Here is a 16,071-nt window from a genome sequence, read left to right as displayed (position 1 = left end):
TAAGACCCACCTCCTTAAAATATCTTCATAATAGTCAGCGTGACTTCAAATGTCTCTGTTAATCCTTTCAGACCTGAAAAAAAACAAAAAATTCAGCTTTCATTTCTCCATCAACTGCAAAGAAGTAGAATCTTTTCACTGGGGAATTGGAGATTAAATGATTGCTTCACATCTAAAGGTGGCTATGTTCTTTTCTCAGGTATCATCTGCTAGTGTTCTATAATATTTTCACCATTGATGTCTAATTTAATAGAACAGATCCTCTTTTATTCAAAAGCCAAGCCACCAACGAATTTGAAAAGCTAAATTTCCCCCCATCCACTCTCATCAATTAGAATGGCTTCCCAAAGTCTTATAAAGGCCTTGGGAAAGGTCAGAGAACTGAGTTTGCTAAAATCACCTTAGTATATTCTAAGTCTTTAAACTGGGAGCTCCAGATGTGGGAATATGATGAGTTCTGGATTATCGAATGGTTAACAATTTACTACAATGTCCCCGTTCCTCAGCCATCCTTAAATGAAATTTTCCTGTAAATCCCTACCTACTTGTCCCCTGGTTTAGTAAGAAAGTCACATGCTCAAGTCATTGTGTGACAAATCCCTTCCTTTCACACCAGGAAACGTTAATTATCTGCCAGGTTTCTGTAACCCTTCTCCACACTCCTGGGAGAGTAGAATTTCAAAGTGACAAGTGAATATGAGGTGTGTCCCACACTAACCCCAGGAGAAAAGGGCCCCTTTTTACTCACATTGCTTCCTTTCACCCTTGGGGTAACAGGAGTGTCAGAGAGCTGTGGAGGAGATATTCCAGGCCTGGAAAGTGCAAGTCAAGGCCCCCTGGGAGGAATTTGCTGAAATCTTCCAACTCCTTTCTGAGGTTGCTGAATTGCTACCCCCCCCACCCCGAAATTAATGAATACCAAACAGGTCATCCATATGGAAATCCATTGTGCAATCCAAAGACTCTTAGCTGCATTACTTTTGGAGGAGTATAGAACTTGGCTTATACTACAGTATACTGGTTGGTCCTTCCAACGCTGATCTTTGCTATTTCTCCCACTGGTTCTAAAACAATACTTACTCAATTGACTCTCTAATTCCAAATAGCTACTTTGCCCCACATATCATCAAATGGAAATTGGTCAGAAATATTTAAGAACTTTGTTATTTCTGGACTCTTATATTCTTAGTAGAAGATTATTGCAATGATCATGATGATCATTTACTGTATCTATTTATTAGACACCTATTATGTGTCAGGCATTTTAGGAGCACTCCATCTGCATTTCCTCACTTAATCCCTCCCCCAAAATATTACTCCACATGAAAGTCTAAATGTTCTTTGAAATATATAATTCCGGCCATCTCATCTCCTTCTTTTTTTTTAATTAAAATTTATTGGGATGACAATGGTTAGCAAAATTACCTAGATTTCAAGTGTACAGTTCTGTAATATATCATCTATAAATCACATTGTATGTTCACTACCCAGAGTCAGTTCTCCTTCTAATGACTTTCATAGGCTCTCATTATTATCCAAACATCAGAAATATTAATAAGTATAGTATAGCTAACAGTAGATACCTGGCTATTATGTGTACCAGACATTATGCTACAAGATTAACTCCTTTAATCCTATGAGTTGAGTATAACACTTATTGAATCCCCGGTTTAGTAATGAGGAAGCCAAGGTTCAGAGAAGTTTATCAATTTGCCTAACAATGCAGAGTGCAAATAATAGCAAACCACTTACTCAGATCCAAAAACCCGGTCTAGAGTCCACATTCTTAACCACTAAGCTTTGTGGTGAGCTTCTTAAGAGAAAAGCCCATGATATGGCCTGTAAGAGTGACTAAAAAGTTAATGAATAATTACACCAGGTCCCAAATGTAAACTGGAACTCACCCAGGCAAACCAGAATTTACAGTTATCTTACCTATAGGGCCCTACTGTTCTGGCCACTTCCTGCCTTGCCAGTCACACCTCATATGGTACCCCATTTATTATCTAGACCCCTACGCTACTGCTCCTCTTTCTGTTTTGTCAACATGCCCTGTTGCCTTTGGATATGTTATTCTTTCTACACAAAATACTCTCCCCTATGTACTCCCCTCACTGCCCTCTCCTGGTTAGTGTATTCATCCTTCAGCCCTCAGGTCACAGTAGTGCCCCTGAACTAAGTGAGGAAGACTTTTATGTGCTCCATGGAATGGCATTATTGTGATTTTGGTTACTATCCACTTCCTCCACTTCCCTCTATACTCCATATGGTCAGAGACTGGGTCTGTTCCCTGTTCTCCCTAGTTAGCCTTGTACCTGGCATAGGTTAAATTCTTAGCAAATATTTGTCAAAGAGAAGGAGGGAGGGGAAGAGGAAGACATATAAATGATAAGACACTGGCTTTTGTCCAGACTGTACAGATATACATTTATCCATTAATTAATTCAAGAAATATGTACTAAGTGTCTCCTCTGTTCCAGGTACCATTCTAGGTGTTGCAGATATAACTGGAATAGATGGGTAAAGTGTCCATTCTGGATAATCATCAATAAACCCGTAAACAAATAAGCACGCTAGTTTTAGATGGTTCCGAAAGCAACTAAATATTAAAAAGGGTGATGTGGTAGAAAGTGACTTGGAGGTAGATTTAAATTTGGTGGCCAAGAGTTCATCACAAGGTGACATTTGAGATGCCTTAAATGATGAGAAGCTCTACAGAAGAACACTTCAGGTGGAGTCAACTGGTGTTGGCTGTGTGGGACAGAAAGACCATGTGGCTGGAGGAGAGAATGACCACGGAGTGGGTTGAGGAGATGCAGAGGCCATTTCATAGAGGACTCTTAAGTGATGGCAAGGAGTTCATATTTTATTTCATGTGTGATGGGAAGTGCTGTGTTTTAAAGAACAAAATAAATTGCTATGATTAACTATTTTTTTGAAGACACTCTGGTGGCCAAATTGAGAATAGATAGATGGACAAGGGCAGAAGCTGATGAAGAATTGTACTAACAGGCGAGAGATGAGCAGTGAATGTAGAAGCATTTTATGGAGGTATGGTCTAGCAGTGCTTCTCAAACTTTAAGTCTTTCACTGCATTAATTTCAATTTTTTTTTTCAAAACATGTCAGAAATCCACAAAAAACAAAAAGTTGACATTTTGACTATTTTATGCATTTAATAATAACAAGTTGAGCTACATTGTATATAAATGACATTATTTTTATGTACAAAATTTTTGGATATATTAATTCTGATATATCTGACCATAGCAGCAAAAGAGTTTACATGCACATGAACCACTGCGAGCTTGCTAAAGGGCAGATTCTGATTCTGCAGGTTTGGGGTGAGGCCTGAGATTTTAAATTTCTAACAAACTTCCAGATGATGCTAATGTTACTGATCTGAAGACCACAGTTGAGAATCAAGAGTCTATAGAACTATTGATAGACTGCGTTTGGAAGATATGAATAGAGAAGAATCGAGGGTTAGTCTGTTGTTGTTGTTTCTCTTTGTGGGATTACAAAGATGATAGTGGCATTTGTTGAGATGGAAAAGTGTATCACCATCCTGCTTTTTAAGTGACCTTACTGCTGTCTGGTGGTATTGGAAAACTTTACAGGAGAACGGAATAGCAACATACTTTGGGGAAAAAAGCCAAATTTGGGATTATGATAATATAGAAGCACATTTCTGACCCAGTAGATAACTGACACATGAGCAAGGATGAACCCAAGCTCTGGTCAGTAAAATGACCATTTTCTGATGAGTAAGCATGCATTGCCAAGTACTTGGTTACAAAAGGTGGTTTATGGATCATTTTGTTACCCAGAGATGTCAGGTGCCCTTAAAGGACAGTAAAAAAGAAGGGGGGGGGAGTCATAGCACAGCTGAAGTCAATGGTACAAAGAAAATAATTCTTTTTTTTTTTGGCATTTTTAAAATTAGTTTCAGGTGTACAAAACAATGTTATAGTTAGACATTTACATCCTTCACAGAGTGATAACCCCCTCCCCAATCTGCTACCCCTCTGACATCGTATATAGCTGTTACAATTCCATTGACTCTATTCCCTATTCATATTAGATATAGATATAGATATAGATATAGATATAGATATAGATATAGATATAGATATAGATATAGATATAGATATAGATATAGATATAGATATAGATATAGATATAGATATGCTGTATTTCATTTATATATAATTATATATATATATACATTATAATTATAATTATATATCATTATAATTGACATTCAATCTTAATCAGACCATGGTCAGGCATCTACACCATCCATGAATTTGTCTCCCTAATAAAACAAGGGCCCATGTGACACCCTACCAAATATTTACATTATTGATTATATTCCCCAAACTGTCTAAAGAAAAGAATTCTTATACTTTTGCATGTTGTGGCCAACAGTCCTTCACTTGCCCTTAACAAGTCCATAAGCTTTATATTCCTAGCAAACTTGTTTAACTCGACAGTCAGCAATTTTTCATCTTTAGACTTTATCATGCTTTCCGGAAAATAAAGCCTGGCCATTGAATTGCTCAGCAACTACTAAGTGCACTTATAAATGAAGCCTTTTTATATTTATGAATCCAAAAGCTGTTCTAGAATTCTCTGCCCTTGCTCAGAGAATTGCACAAAGCCAACCGAAAATTATCTGGCTCCAGATGTGCATCGTAAATTGAATCTGACTTTATAGGTTGTGGGACGTCACTGGTTGTTACTAGAAATGGAAAAACCAAGGTCCAAGCTTCCCTGTATTAATCAGGTTCCTTTTGTGCCCCTTCTCCTCTGCTTCTCCTGTCTCTCAAGTGGATCCTGTTGCACAGCTCCTGTTGCAAAACTGGAGTTGTTTTGCCTTAATTTAAGTCCTCCTCAAAGTAGTCTTTCCAATAGGCCCGAGTATTTCTGATTTAGTGGGACACTTTGAGGTGGAAAATATGATTTTCTGGCTTGAAGAATTTTTAAAGACTTATAAAAATTCCCAGAAGAGTCTTCGGACATCAACTAGCTCTCACCAAAGAACATTGTGTAAATGAATCAGAAATATGGATTAAGCCCTTCCTGAATTAAACATGGGTCTTATATGTGAAGGGGATGGGAGCAGGAGTTGAGTATGACAAAAAGATTTTGAGTGTTTGTTAAATCACAATCATTTAAAAAGTCCATTTTCAGAGCAAATTAAAATGCTACTTATATTTCAGTTCATCCAGATTTGGAATGTTAAGTTTGTTCTAGTGTAAAGAACTGTTCCTTGACACTTCTTTAACTGTCCTTGATTGTTTTGTAACAATGACCTGATAGATCAGATAGCAAATGTTGTTTTCCTGAGCTTCTTTTATACAATTTCGTTGGGTTCCATTTACCAGCTTTAGTGTAGGCCAATGGCCTGTCTATCAGTATTATCTCTCCTTGGGAATAAAGTCTGGGAAGCACTTTCTGTGATCATGATCTAGTGTCATTTTGTGACCACGGTACCTTTTCCAGTGGACTTTCAGAGGATTAAGGAAAATGCATCATTACTTTGTAATTGGAAAATAGACCTGCACTTAAAATTTGTGGTCTCAGCATAGAGCAGAATGTTGCGCAACAAAGAGATGGTCTCTACTTACTTCTTGATTCATTTTAATAGCAATTACAGTAAAAACAAACCAAAAAAATGACCTTGATAACTTTCCCTGCATATAGCCAAGGTCAAGTCCAACTTACATTCTTTTCTAAAAATGCCGCTTTGTGATACTGCCAAGGACAAAGGAAGGTTGAGTCCAACAATATATCTTTTAAATTTTGGGGAATGTTTTAACACGGAGAGAAAAATGTTTCCATAATTACCATATAAGATGTCTGAATTCAATGCCTACTATTCTCCTATCTTTTGAAAATAGTGAGCTGTCCTTTAAGCCTAAATTTTTTAATTCATTCTGTGAATCTGTTTAAAAACACCTCTTCTGATAAACAACGTTCAGGAAAATCTAAATCAAAGTCTGACAAATTGCTATTTTTACCACCTTGTGCAGGCCAAGGAACTCCTTTCTACAATTGCAATGCAATATCACTGAACTCCTTATAATGTCAGCTTCCTCCATCCATTATGCCCACTTCTCCACTCTTTTCTTACAACTCTCCGAAGTCCACCACAGGGCCACTGGCCTTCATTCTGTTCTTCTGCCCATCTTAGGGCCTTGACAATGACCATTCTCTCTGCCCTAACATTGGGTCTTAACATTCTTACACAGCTTGTTGCTTCTTACCATTCTGGTCTCTGTCCAAGTGCCCACCCTTTACCCCAGTCATTCAATAATCTATTTAACTGTTTATTTTCTCTCTTAGAAAATTATCACTCTCAGAATTTATCTTGTTGCTAAATTTATCAATTAGTTTATTTCTGTCTCAAGGTGTAGGCTTTATTAAAGTAAGGACCTTATCAGTTCACTTGTTCACGACTCTATCTTCGGCTCCTAGGACAGGAAATTGCACAGAGTAGGTACTCAACAAATATTTGTTATATGGATGAATGAATGAATGAATGAATGAATGAATGAATGAATAAAAGAGCCATGTAACAATTAGTGCCTTATCCAGATCTCTTTACCGGTTCTGTTCATCCCAGCTGCTATGTGGTCCATGCTGCTAAGGGTTCATGCCTACACCATTCTCTGGAGGATTACCCTTGGGCATCTCCAGCTTCTCACCTGTAGTCTGTTTATAATCCCTCTGAGGCATCTCATAGATGATGACTGTCTGATACATGGAGGACAAAAGTCCAGCTCTCAGGTGAAACAATGGTGATGGTGCCAGTCACACACCAAAGCTGCTTGCAGGATCAGACTGAAGCTAGACTTTACCTGCGACCTTGTCTTTGCTATGCTTCTTCTCATTTCCTGTACTGATACTCTCGTTCCCTTTCTCCTTCAATAAGTAACTTTTACCCAAATCCTTAACTCTGGCTCTGCTTCTAGGAACTTAACCTAAGACAAGCCATAAATAAATGTTCATTAAATCCGCATCCACCCCACCAATAATTGTAGATAACATCTAGTTAACATTCAACCTGTGTTTATAAACAATTGCCACCATATGTTCTGAATATCACTGGAGAGGAAAAAGGTACAGTTTTTTCAACAGTAATCCAAGAGTCCTTACAGTTATTGACAAAGACGCATATATTCATTTGCTCACCAAGATTCATCTGTAGACTATATTAATGAGATGCTTCATACACACTATACCAATTGTAACAAATACATATAGATGTAATACTAAAATTCACCTTCCTATAAATGTTCAATTCAGGGTAAGTTTTGGTCACTTTATATTTTATCAATTTCAATATTCTTGAGTATGTAAGATGTTAAATAGGAATTCTCATGCTCTAAAAAGGTGAGTATTATTGATTTAAAAAATGAGTTCCCAAATTAAAGGAAAGGGAAAACACTGTGTCTAAACAATCAACCTAAGGACCGACGGTCCAATTCCTTGAAAAAGTTGTCTTCTCTGTCTCAGAAGCTCTTTCCTCATTTAATTTCCTAAATAATTTCAATAATTTTCCTTAGTACCTGAATTTCCATAAGTTGGAAATTCATTTGAGCTAATGAGCATCTCACTAAAAAAAATGTTAATGTCTCTGGAAAATTTAGATGTCAGCAATCATTCACATTTTAGTAAGAAATTGCCACACCATTGATTCAATAAATATTTATTAAGAACCCACTGTGTATAGGGCTCTAAGCTTATCTAGGAAGGGATACAAAGTTCCATAAAGGGCAGGTCTTTTAAGAAAAGAAATGTTAAAAGCTTTCTTCTTATCATCTGGCTAAACTAAGTTAGAGCAGTAAGGGAAGAAAATTTGGCATTGAAGAAATTCAATGAGGCTGGAGACAAGGTAGTTAGAGACATGAAACTCAGAGGTACGGGGGAAGTTAGAACCTTATATAAGCATGAACTGGTAAAAAAGAGAAGTTCCAGGAAATAAAAATAACAAAAGAAACCTTGCTGTAGACAGCAATGTTCTCTATTTCATCATACAACAAGGAAAGGGCAGAAAACTCTCTCCTCCCTCTCCCCATTGTACCAGAGTTCTTTGACTCTAAATTCGGGTTAATACTATTGTTGAGCTCCCTTATGTGTTAAATAAATGCTATCAACCTACAACGGGACTCCAACAACTCATTTCAGTTACCTTTGCAGAAGGCAATGCTGTTTTTCAGACCTACTTATTGATATATATCTTAACACGCAATTTATAGAGCACTGGGTCTTTCTCCACAGGCTTGTGGTGATACTATTTATTAAAGATGAGCTATGGCTTGGGAAATAAGCCAGCATTTTCCCCTATGAAGTAACCTTTGTATTGGCTAATAAACACTCCCATATTCAACATAGGGAGCCTTTGTTACCATGTATACCTCATTGGTTTTAGATCCTATCTAGAGGTTTTGGGGGAAAGTGAGACATTCATCCCAAAAAAGCCACATATCATTCCTCTATTATGCACCAAGTGCAATGCTATGCCCTGGGGACATGAAGACATATTACTTAAATATCCCACTTCCAAGAAATCAAACTTTGGGATCCCAAACAATTAATATAAATTCTGCCTCATGGAATCATGGAATGTTTCAAGAAGGAGCTGATGTTGTCCGTCTGGTCTTTAAAAGAAAAGTAAGTGAAAAAGGAAGTTAAGATATCCCAGGTAGCCAAAAGAGCCTGTTCAAAGATATTGAAATAGATAAATGTGTGGCCTAATGGGAGTGGTGAAGAGATTAGTAAAGCTGAAAAGTAATGTCTGCATATCTCTTCTTGTGTTCTGGGCCACTGCACATTGGATATGCTCTTCTGTGAAGTGTTTAATTCAAGCCTTCTGACTATTTACTATTGGTCATTTGCCTTTTTCTTATTGATATATATGAGCTCCTTACTGTGTTTCCCCGAAAATAAACCTTAGCCAGACAATCAGCTCTAATGCGTCTTTTGGAGCAAAAATAAATATAAGACCCGGTATTACATTACGTTACATTATATTACATTGGTATTATATAAGAGCAGGTCTTATATTATAGTAAAATAAAACCCAGTATATATTATTATATTATATTATATTATATTATATTATATTATATTATATTAATTATATTATACAAGACCCGGTCTCATAGTAAAAAATTAGATCTTTTATTAATTTTTGCTCCAAAAGACGCATTAGAGCTGATTGTCCAGCTAAGTCTTATTTTCGGGGAAACACAGTATATATTCAAGATATGAGTCATTTTTCCAGATGAATATATTGTAAATATCTTCTGCTCTATGGGTTTTATTTTCTCTCTCAATGATGTCTTTTTCAAGGCAAAGAATCTTAACATACACAATTTACCAACTTTTCTCTTTATGCTTAGCACTTTTTGGTCTTGTTTAGGAAAATCATACTCTCCAAAATTGCCAAAAGTTGTAATCATTGCAAATTTCCATCAAGAGTAGAATGGGCAAATAAATATTTCTTTAATGGAATATTATATGTGAAGAACATTAATGAACTATAACCACATGCCCCATATGGATGAAACAAACCTAATTTTAACTTACGTAGTAAAATACCTATTCTATGATTCCATCTATGTAAGATACCTACTCTACGATTCCAGAAAAAAGCTAACTAATCTATGGGTTTAGAAGTTAGGACTATGGTTACCCCTGGAGGGATAGTTACTGGGGAAAAAAACTCGTTGTATTGTTTTATGATCTGGTTGCCAGTTTTGTGGGCATGAAAATTTTATAAGAATTCATCAAGCAGTACTTATGTATTTATACATTTATGTTATACTTCCATAAAAATATTTACATTAAAAAATATAAGAAAAGACCATCTGAGGGAGAATAATGGCCAAAAACAAAACAAAAAAAACACAAAAAACATAGGTTGGAAAAAACAAAGAATTCAGAATTTGAAGATTCCTACTAGGAATTTTGGGGAGTTTCAATAAATTAGGTTAAGATCTGGGATTTAGAAAGACAACTTACCATGTGGAAAACTAACGTTGTTACAGATACCAGGACCAGACAGAACCCAAGCGACACTCAGAGAGTTAGGAAGTTCAGCTTTATTACACCAACGGGCTCAGCGGGATCTTTCCCAAAATACTGAGCCCCTAGCAAGGTTTTGAGCAGGTTTTTATGGGTTAGTGACTTCTTTGAGTTGGGGAAGGGGTAGGTGTCATCTGGTGATTGGCTTGGGGTGTGGCTTGGAGGGGGTTATGCGGAAGTGGGCTGGGGCTCAGGCGGAAGTGGGCTGGGGCTTAGCCTGGGGACTTCTCTCTCTTCCCGGGCCAGCATTTTAGGTCAGTTTCACGTGGCAGGGAACCATTTTAGGTCAGTTTCTCCATCAATGTGTGTGTGGAAATGATGGGAGTCAAGGAGACCCATTTGGAAGATCCACAGCAGTCCAAGTGAGAGATGAGGAGGCCTGCTTGGAAGGAAAGGCAGTGGCAATGGTTAGATAGAGATGACCTTGTGTTTTCCCATTGAATGTTTCTTTTAAATCCACTCACCAGTGCTTAAGCCCAGAAGCACCTGTCCAAAATGTGGGGGGCAAAGACTTTCACGTCTTTGACAGATGTTGAATTTTCAAACAATGAGAGATCTTAATAAACAAACCTCTCTCCTGGATTTATTAAATCCAAGCATTCTTGTCTGGCTCTCATCTTGGATTATAAGACATGAGTGCTAATACAAATCCACATATGGATTAGTGGAAAGTTATAGAACTGACACAATATTGTTTGGACAAATTTTTTCTTTCCTCCTTTCCCCCACCCTCTCCTGTACCCTATTCAAGTCCTCTTGCTGGGTGGTTTCTACTTGTCTCCTTAATTCTCTCTCTGTCTGCATGCTCATTAGGAGAAAAAAAAAATGATTCTTTTTCTGGGGAACAAGAAGCTCTGGAAGGCAGCAACTGCACAGGGAACTCAAGTAGGCAGCATGGCGCAAGATGGAGCGTGGCCAGGGCCTCCAGGCTCAGAAAATGCCATGAAATCCTCCGCAGGCACAGGATCAGGACCACATTGGGCCACCTTTTAGAGGCAGTAGGGGGGTTGGCTAGGAGGAATGAATACCTTGTTGTCATCAATGTTCCCTCCATTATATTCACCAGCAAATATTTATTGGGCATCTCTGGCTGAGCCACCCACTCATTTATATGCTTCATGGGAAAGGGCAGAAAGGAATGGAAGAATGGAATCTACCCCCACAGCTTGAAGTAAAATCATCATGAAAAGTCTTAGTGTGCATTTCACTCCATCCTGCCTCAGGTCCTGTGAGATTAGACTCTGCTCACCCAAGATTCCATAAAGAAAACAGGTAGCTTTAAGAAACTTAAACACAGAATGTCCAAGAGCAGAACCATAAACAGAGGAAACAAAGATTTTTCTGGTCAAGCAATAGGATTTGGTTTCCTAATCTTTCCTTTATTTCATGTTTGTTTCTCAAGGTCTCTGTTTGGAACTGATATCCTCACACACTTTTCTAGATTTTATATGCGATGGTCTTTCTTTGTACATTTCTTGAGCCCTGTTCCATGTATTGTGTTTTGTCACCTTATGAAAAGGCTACGGATAATGGTCCGATTTTCATCTCCTCAAGTTTGCTGTACAGCTTTTTCCTAGAAAGGTAAGCTGTCAGAATCAAAGTCACCCTGCCCAGAATAAAAACAGCAACCTTGACCCAAAGTGGGGCTTCTCTGCTTGTCTTTTCTGAGGGAGCACAGTCTATGCAGAACATTCATTGCTCAGCCTCAAGGATGTCTCACACCTGCTGGACAAAAATACCATTGCTTTCTTACATGAGGAAATATGGCTTCCCTCAATGACCTGGAATAATTCCTGAGTCTAACTCAGGTCACATGCGGTCATTTCCAAAGAGGTAGTAGCAACATACTCATAATAGTGATTTAGAATCCTTGAGAAGGAAGGCTTTTCTCAGACCAGCAAAGTCCCCAGGACTGAACAGCGCCAATTCATTCGTAAGTTATAAACTCTCTTATTTCCTAGCCAAAGAGTTATGGGGCCACTATTCATTCATTGGGCATCCACTTAATCACTTCTGAGAAGCAAACTTTGAGTGACCATATATCTTATCTACCACCAGCAGGGTCAACCAGGCCTGTCCCCCCATGACATATACCCAAACAAAACTATTTTGAATTCTTCTGAGATGAATTCTTCACTCCAAAGAAGGTGAAGAACAATATTTCCAGCTAAACCATGAGTTAGTCATCTAAATTTGGAATATTATTGACATTTCTAGTCAGGATGAAAATGGCAGTAGAAGTTTTCCTTTTTATTCTCCCTCCCGCCCCTCACATTGCACAGTTATTTTGAGGGCTTGTTTACATTATCTTCTGAACTGGTAGAAGTCACACCTAGAAGTGTTTCTCAGACACTTCCACCAAAGTTGTCCTTTTAGCATAAGAGAACACTGTACTACACCAGAGGTCTGAGGGGTGAACACATTCCAGTCAACCATCATTGCAACCTCTTTCTTTGAATTCTCATGTTTATCTTTAAAGTTAATGTACTACTTATATACTACTCTAAATCATCTGTGCCCCCTTCCAATACAAAACTAGTACTACAATTTATGTAACATCACCTTCAGCACCAGGTTCTATCCTGTAGATAGTCTTGCATGCCTTTGAGACGCAAAGGACAAATTTCATAAGATCCTTTCAAAGAGGGAAATAATAACTGATTTTAAGAAATGTTAGTTTTTTAAGTTGAGTTTACAGAGACATTTTTATGAGATGTCACATATAAATTGGAGTAAAAGAAAAGAGACAGAGACAGAGTGACAGAGATAGCGAGAAAGAATGAATGAAAGAAAAACAAGTGATGATCCCTTACCCACTTCTCTGAGAGGAAGATAATTCTGGGAAGATACTGCATCTCACTCCTCCATTGAAACATCAGGATGGAATGGAATTTGGAATTCAAGTAGGTAACTGGTTCTTCAGCTCTTATAAGCTCAAGCCTAAATCTGCAGGTAATTTTAATTCTTATCTCTTTCTGGGACAAATTACAGTGATCCTATCATGGCAAACCTGTCCTATGTTCCAGCCCAGCAGTACGGCATAAACAGGCAACTTTGTACTTACCACCCTAATTTATCCCCAAAGTCCTTTGAACAATCTTCCTTGGTAAGTATGGAAAGAAGGCCACTGTCAAAACACAAAAGTGGATTTCCACATAGTTAAAAGAAGTCAGCACAAAATTTTAGATGGAGGTCGTTTGGGTCCTGGAAGACTCTAGGTACAGTTGGTATTAATAATTGTAATAGTAACACAGTTTATCAAAATATATGTGTAGGTTCATATGAGTCATCAAAATCTGTGTACGGACCTCAGTAACACATAGCCCATTATTGCTTGTTCACATATGCCATTACCTGAGGTCCTGTTGTTACCCCAACTTTTATTCAGCCTCTCTAGCCTCTTCTCCCAAACAAAGACTTGAACAAAATTAGAACTACACCAACCTGTGATGTTTGCCCTGCTGAAAGTCCAACTGTAATGTCTCAAATGCTCTGCAGTTGCTATGGTTCAGTTCTTCTTTCCCTCCTATCTTAAGTCCGGGGCCTAGAAGCAGAGCCCTACATGGAGATTCACATGGAAGCAATTTAACGAGAAAGGAGAAAGTAAGCGAGGGAAGCAGGACTGAGAAAGGGAAGCAGAGCTAGGGTGTGGTCTCAGCTGGAGTCCAGTCTCAGTCTGATCCCACAGGGAACTCTGGAGCTTGGATTGCACCATGGAGTTGCCCCCTTCCCTTTTTGAGGCAAAGGATCCTTTTGTGCTCCTGAGTCAGTCAGTCATTGGCTGTGGGCCACTCCCAGGAGCAGAAGAGTTGCTTAACTTCCCAGGCAATTCCAGGCTAGGCAACTCCCATTTGGCCTAGGGCAATTCTCCAGAGAAAGAGGCAGCTGTAAGCTATTAACAGCCAAAGCTCATAGCAGGAAGAATATGGGAACACCAGCCTGGCAAAGGGAATCTGGGTGGGTCAGCAGCAGCATCTCTATACTTAACATCCTCATTTGTCTCAAAATATATTCTTTTGGACAATATTTGGAAACCTAAAGCTTGCTTTATAACAATCCCAGTGGAGCAGAATATACTAATCCATAGTGTTTACTAAGAACCTACCATGTGCCAGGTACTTTTCTAAATATATCATGTTCGCACAATAATCCTATGAGGTGGGCACTATTATTACCCACATATTACATGTGAGGAAATGGCGGGAGAGAGTAATTAAAGAACTAACCAAGCTAGTAAATGACAGAGCCAGAATTAGCACCCTGTACTCTTAATTCTGCGTTAAACTAAATTCTGCATTAAATTCTAAAAGAGTAGCAGCAAAAGAGAAAAATAAGCTCAGAGCTAACGTGGTAAATTTCATTTATATAAGATACCATGCCCAGCTAGGTGAGAAGAAAACCTTTTGAATGATGGATATAAGAACTTGAGGACAATTAATACTCTTTTGCTTGTGTATGAATTTCAAAAATATGTGGCAGTTTTATCTACTGGGTTGATGATGTTCACCATTTGAACTTTCATCATTTAAATCCCATGAAAGTGCAGTTGCATAAGACATGACTCTATGCCAAATGAAATAATAGCTAACATTTGTTAAGCACTTTCTGTGTGCCAGGCAATGTTCTAAGCAGTTTACATGGATTATATCATGTAATCCTCAGAACCATGCCATGAGTCAGTCCCGTTTTCATATAAGGAAACTGAGGCACAGAGAGAATAACTAATATACCCAAACTAGAAAGCATCAAGGCCAGATATCAGAGCAAGTAATCTGGCTGTGGATTTCATGTTCTTAACTTTACTACGTTACTGCCAAAAGAGTTATGAATGGTTGGAGCTGGGAGTCATGTTGGAGAGTCCAACTTTCCCAATTTGGAGATGAGGAAACTGAGGCCCAGAAAAAGCTGGTGACTTGCATAAGGTTATAAGACTCATGGCTCTTAATTTTTCTAACAGTGTTTTCCATATTTTGACAATTTTTGGTCTAAAGAAAAGAATATATAAACCAGAAAAGGTATCATTTACTTGCCGGTAATTCAGGGGTATATTTTAAAATGTTTGAGGTCTCTTTCCTCTTCTCTCCCAGGAAGCAGATGACATCAAGGAAAGAAAGAAATGTCAGTGTCTGTCTAGCCTACAAAGAAACTGCTCCCTGACCCTACAGACTGCTATGAAATATGATCACTCATGTACATCAACGTGATGTGACTTCCAACTCGCTATTCTATGCTGCAACCTGCAAACTCCCATCTGGCGATACCTCTCTTTGGGGAAAGGACAGGAAGATAGGAACCAATATTTATTGAATATCTACTAGATGTCAAACCCATTGCTAGTAGCTCTATGCATGCTATGTAAATCATCCACCTAAATAATCTTTAGAAGCAGAATATGTATCAGTTAGCATTTACTACATAACAAACCAACCCAAAATGTAGTAGTTCAAAACATAACCGTTACTTATTGCTGATGAGCCTTGAGGTCAGCTGGATGGTTTTGCAGATTCATGCCAGGATTCACTGATTTCAGATGAGTTCACTCATGTTCCTGTGCGTAGCTGGCGGATTGCCTGGGAGCTGGCTGATCTAGGATGCCCTAAGCTGGGACAGCTCATTTCTGCTCCACATCCTACAAAAGGATATTTTAGGTTTTTTCTCATGGCAGTGGCAGAAGAGAGCAAGCAGAAGCACCTAAGATCTACTGAGGTCCAGGTTCAGAATGGGCACACCATGCCTTCAATTTCATTCTATTAGCCAAAGCAAGTCACAAGCCTGACCAAGATTCAAGCGGAGGGGAGGCAGAATCCACCTCTTCATGGGATGAGCTGTAAGATCACAATGTCAATAATAAGAACATAGAAAGTGATAAAAAAAAAAAAAACTGGACACTTTTGTGCGATCATTCTACCACAAATATCCTAGAATATTACAGATCATTTAAGTTGTATGTTTTCCCTTAAAAATATGTCTTTCT

At 38.3% G+C, this 16,071-nt stretch overlaps 1 long non-coding RNA gene across 3 annotated transcripts in view; it reads right to left on the bottom strand.

Annotated features, from left to right (window-relative positions):
* Window positions 1-10,115: 10,115 nt before the first annotated feature.
* Window positions 10,116-16,071, bottom strand: part of LOC141568057 (uncharacterized) — a 121,279-nt gene continuing 115,323 nt past the window's right edge. For 2 of the 3 annotated variants that reach the window (XR_016018226.1, XR_016018228.1), the window contains 3 exons: window positions 13,542-15,726; window positions 13,162-13,224; window positions 10,116-10,479 (listed from right to left, as the gene is read on the bottom strand). This is a non-coding gene — a long non-coding RNA (uncharacterized LOC141568057). The remainder of the gene's footprint in view (window positions 10,480-13,161; window positions 13,225-13,541; window positions 15,727-16,071) is intronic. The other variant, XR_016018227.1, reaches the window with a different exon arrangement.

This window comes from Rhinolophus sinicus, chromosome 13 (genome assembly GCF_057876585.1).
Source record: "Rhinolophus sinicus isolate RSI-liver-muscle chromosome 13, RSI-T2T, whole genome shotgun sequence".
NCBI classification, from domain to species: Eukaryota; Metazoa; Chordata; class Mammalia; order Chiroptera; family Rhinolophidae; genus Rhinolophus; species Rhinolophus sinicus.
Note: the sequence above shows the minus strand (reverse complement) of the source record. Positions and strands in the feature narration are given on the sequence as shown.